The sequence below is a fragment of the Temnothorax curvispinosus genome, unplaced genomic scaffold, assembly GCF_003070985.1.
Source record: "Temnothorax curvispinosus isolate PA1 unplaced genomic scaffold, ASM307098v1 QBEX01005848.1, whole genome shotgun sequence".
NCBI lineage: Eukaryota > Metazoa > Arthropoda > Insecta > Hymenoptera > Formicidae > Temnothorax > Temnothorax curvispinosus.
Window position 1 is genome coordinate 1 of NW_020215628.1, and position 5396 is coordinate 5396.

At 33.3% G+C, this 5396-nt stretch overlaps 1 long non-coding RNA gene across 1 annotated transcript; it reads left to right on the forward strand.

The window, feature by feature from the left end:
• The first annotated feature begins 10 nt into the window (after positions 1 to 10).
• On the forward strand, positions 11 to 1917 carry LOC112455152. Its single transcript, XR_003040826.1, has 4 exons — positions 11 to 173; positions 246 to 397; positions 1182 to 1377; positions 1468 to 1917. It is a non-coding gene; the product is annotated as an uncharacterized LOC112455152 (long non-coding RNA).
• The last annotated feature ends 3479 nt before the right edge of the window (positions 1918 to 5396 follow it).

Below are 5396 nucleotides of genomic sequence, written 5' to 3' on the forward strand. Positions count from 1 at the left end.
CTTGAGAACAGTGGAGTGCTCCTTCCAGTATGGTTATAGTTCAATGGTTCGGCCTTTGCTTTAGTTGACATTACCGACATCGAGGAAGTTCGGCCTCAGCTTTAGCATCCCCTTAAGGATAATAAATTAAGATATGAAGTGGGAAACAATAGCTAAAACTTTAAATTGTACAGGTAGGTTATAATTTTTATATTGTCATATAAATAAAACTGTAGTACATCTGTACCAATATTTTTATATTCTAGTCAATGAAGCGAGAAAACGCTGGGAATCATTGCGAGGTCAGTTCTGTAGAAAACGTCGTCAGCAGAAAAACCAACCATCAGGTTCTGGAACATTGGCAGAATGGCCCTTGATGTCCCTTCTGTCATTTTTTAGACCTCATTCAAAATAGGAAGTAAATATTCAGATTCTTTTTTTTTAAACAATATATAATATGAGTAGTTAAGTAGTAAATTATAGACTTATATAGATAAACCGGCCTCTGCCGTAAGAAGCAGCGTGACAACATATACGATGCAGATGTAGTCTTTCTAGATGCTTTCTGATAGATCTTTATCTTTCATCTAGCGTTCAGAAAAAGGCAGATCTGCCAGAAAACATCTAGAAAGGCTATGTCTATACCATATATGTAGCAGGGGCCAGTCTATCTACATAAATCTGTGTAATAAATACTCTAGTTGATACAGAGCATAAGTTACATTACATCTATATTATAATTTTGCACTCAATAAATATAAACTGAAGCTGTATACAAAGTCAATTCCAATGACGTACATACTTAGACCAAACATTTGTGTACTTCTGCTGTAGCGAATAAAGCCAGAAGTTGCAAGTGAGATAGTTTATTCACCCCTAGTGCTTTTTTACTTTTTATTGAGTTTTAGGAAGGCCATATTTTTTCAGTACGATAGAGTAAGAAAGCATAAAGGGGTAAATCAACTATCACACTTGCAACTTCCGGTTTCAATCAACGAACGGAATGCTTGGACCATATATATGCGTTATTGGTCAATGCGAAATATAAAGATGAGAAGTTTCATGATTTACCAGAATTATATTTCTTGTTTTACCTGTTTACATTTAGTTCAATGTATTAATAAGTTAATATTAAGTTAATAAGTTAAATATAAAAAATAGATACGTAATAGGATTTATGATAAATTTCTTTACATATGCAGAGCAAGAAGTTCCTCACTTTTGCAGAGGTCAACCTTAAGATGTAATGAAATCTCTAGTAGCTGCTCACCTGCCATAAACTCACCTGTCTGACCTGTCTCATCATCTAGCGCAAACCGTGTGATACAGTCACAAAATACTACTGAAAATTCCGATTCCGAATATTTGCGTGGAATGATCATGAATCACAGAGCATTGGTATAGTACTATTTTATCTTTTTTTCTTAATGTTAGCTTTGCATATGTACATCGATCCTTTGATATAATAATATATACTTTTCTTTGCAGAAAATATAGAAAACAAAGAAAACACAGAAAATGCAGAAAACATTCCTACAGAGTATGTATTATGTGAAGTTCCTACCAAAGAAACAGGGAATGTTGCAAGTATTCCACAGACTACAAAAACACCAAAAAAGCGAAATTTGGTACCTCCTCTTGATAAAGCGCAAAATAAAAAAGCCTGTAATAAACGCCTCGAAGCACTTCTTACAAAATCGTCAAAAGCTGTTAGTGATTTAACAGTAGCATGCAATAGTGCAACAGTCGAGGAGAAAAAACCAGTTGTTGGTCCAAATGCATAAATTGCGCAAGCTTTAAAATCAGTGGCGCCCGAGAACCAATTATCTTGCTTGATAGCTGTATTACAACTAATTAACTCATTTAACCAATAAATGTCCAATGTTTTTTTATTAATGATAAACATATTTTTTTATGAAGTGAGAATATCTATATATATAAAAATGAATGTATGTATGTATGTCTTTTATATACTCTTGAATTATTATATATTATTTGACCGAATTTTTACCAAAAGTATATAAAATAGGGGTAGAATTTTCCGGGGAGTGTTATAGAGTGTATAGTTTTTTGTTACCGATCTTTTTGGAAATCGGTATCCGAAAGTAGTGTTGACTGTGAAATTTAATAACGTCAAAGGTGGCACTAAATAAGTTTTTATAAATAATTAATTGCTCGCGACAGTCACGAATTGAAGTGACTGATTTATCAGTTTTGATATATAATATGTGAAAGCATCAACTTCATAACATAACACAGACAAATGATACAGACACTACGCGGCGCATCATCGTATATTTTCGCATTATTAAGATTCAACATCGACCTTTATATCTAGGGCAGTGACATCATCCTTTGGTTTACCCTTGAAACTTGGTGACATTTATGAGTATATGTTCGGCTCAGAATATCGAGCTCAGAAGTTCGAGCCGAACATATACTCATAAATGTCACCAAGTTTCAAGCTAATCGGCTTCTCACATTCTATATAGATAAGTTGATGATTTCACTCAGTATATGTCAGTTGTTAGTAGGTGTCAAAAGAAATATATGGAAAAAGAAATATATGGAAATGGAAAGTAATCTTAAAAAAATGGTAAAAAAATTAAATTATAAAAATCTATATATCTATAAATGAATGTATGTATGTATGTCTTTTATGTTTTTTTGCTGCATTTTATCGTGAGTTCATTTTATTTCAATTATCATAATATTGAATTAAATAAGTTCTCATTAAATACATTTACACATATTTTTTTATACTGAATTTTTTCATTTTTTTCCGAAAATTGGGGACAATTATTATCGACGAGATCATCAAGAGTGATAGTTCAATTTGTCATCGTTTAAATCATCGTTCTCACTAAATACATTCACACATATTTTTTGGCTGCATTTCATCGTAGTTGATTTTATTTCAATTATCATAATATCAAATACTGAATTTTTTAATTTTTCTCAGAAAATTTGCGAATATCGTTGATAATTATGCCTCCCAAACGTCAATCGATTGATCGATCTACATCTCAGGCACGAAAGAAAAAAGCATTATGAGTTTCAGAAACAGACGAGCAACGGGAGGCAAGATTAGAAGCGCTTCGAGTACGAAATGTTTCGACTCGTTTGTGTCACCTGATACCAATGTTAATAATGGGTCGGGTGGTAAATGCAATTCTGGCAATTTCACTTTTTCACCTGCGCAGCACATTCCTGGATTTTCATTCTTAAATTTCAATGCACGGCAAAATTCGCATAACTTATCCATTTTTCCAAAAAAGATACTTCGATGGAGACTATAATCATAATCAGCATCGTAATTAAACGCAGCAAGATTCAAATCAGCATGCAGTGTCCCTCTGAATCGAACATTGCGTTCTCGATTAGTTGCCAGTCTTGATTCTCGTTGCTTTCCTGTTTCATTCGAGCGGGCTTCAGCATTTCGTAGTCGAAGAGCTTCCAGTCTTGATTCTCGTTGCTCTCCTGTTTCATTCGATATTGATTGGCCACACTCTAATCTCGGGCGAAGCCGAGACGGGGCATGCTAGTAGTTTATATTTTTTTTACAAATAAGATGTGATTTAGTGAAGTAAGATGATGTGATAGTACAAACTTTTTTATATGAAAAACATGTATAATTTAAATTTTTAAAAATTGTAATGTGTTATTGGTAATTTTTTAAGATTATTATATTATTACGCATAACTAATACTATATTACTGTGTTACTGATAGTATAAAGAATAACATGTTACTACAGTTAAGTTACTAAAAGAAAGTAATGTTACAGCGGCATATTTTTTTTCTGTGAAATATTGTTTATATAAAGTTCATATGTAGTAATGTTTTCTAAATATATAAAATAAAAGCAAATTTGAATTAAGATACTTGTTTTATCTATTTATTATTAAAGTAATTTTTACAAATGCACTAGTTTGGAAAGACATTTTTATTATTCAATAAAAGATCATAAAATATGTATGTGTGTATGTATATATATTACTAATCGTAAGGAGAAAAGTGAACATTATAACCACGAAGAATAATTTGAAATTGCCAGGGTACTTGTCCTTCATCTGTAAGCATCCACTCAGCCAATGTTGTTCTTTGAGTCATAGCCATTCTTGTAGCATTATTGCTGCCTAAGCGACCAAAATCGCACAAATTCGGACATGCTGGAGCATCCCGCCATGTTCCTGGCGTTAGTATTCCATCTGAGTCGCTTTCATTATTAATATAAGTTGTGAGACAATACAACCTCCTTTCAACCTCGCGATCCTCTCTCATCATCATAAAATTGTGGAGACATATTGTAGCTAAGACTATTTTTTCTACATTTTCTACTTTTATTCTGATGCATGTATGAAGAACTCTCCATCTGTTAATTACATATGTTTACAGTAATTCATTACTTTATTAATAAAAATATATTTCGCTGTTAAATGGACATGACACTTACCTCGAGGAAAGAATGCCAAAAGCATTTTTGATTATCCTTCGAGCACGAGATAGTCTATAGTTAAATATTCTCTCTGTATCACTTTTAATGCCTTTCTTTGAATAAGGACGCATTAAATCTGGTCTCAAAGGAAATGCCTCATCTCCCACAAAGAAATGACGTATCTTATTATTTGTACCTGGTAATTTCTTAGGTAAAGGGAGATTTAAAGATTTTGTTTCCAACGCTGTCCCTAGCCTTGAATTTCCAAAAATACTGCTGTCTGGGAGCGAGCCTGAAATAGATACAAGTTTTACAAAAAATAAATACAACTTATTCAAAACAATGCCATAAATTTTCAGATCTATAGTCTTACCATAGTCCCCAACTTCCACCCACGTGAAGCAATAATTGGCATCACAACATGCCATCAACACCAAACTGAAATATTTCTTGTAGTTGAAATATTCTGAACCACTATGAGGAGAACATTGCACACGGATATGTTTTCCATCCAGGGCACCGACACAATTAGGCAAATTCCAACGATTGTAGAAATGCTCAACTATTTCACTCCACTTTTTTACGGTAGGTGCTTTGAGGAACAACGGAGACAGAGCTTGCCAAATACTTTCACAGGTTTCCGGAATGACTTTATATATGGTAGAAGCACCAATCCTATAGTACTTAGATAAATACTTGAGGCTGTCACCAGACGCTAGGTAACTGTCGAGACAAGAGATGATATCTCTCATGCTTTTCTTTTGAAGCAAAGGGCCAATCAAAGAAAACAGATAATCAAACTGTCTTATATTCATTCTTGTATATTCGAAAAACTGTTCTTTATCCGTAAAATATAACTCTCTGAACAAATTATTATATACTCCTTGCTGTACTCTTCGTTGATTAATTTTCCTCACCCACCATCTCCTCCACCGGTAATTATGCAGTTTAGGGGAAGCACCTCCGATGACCTTGACCTT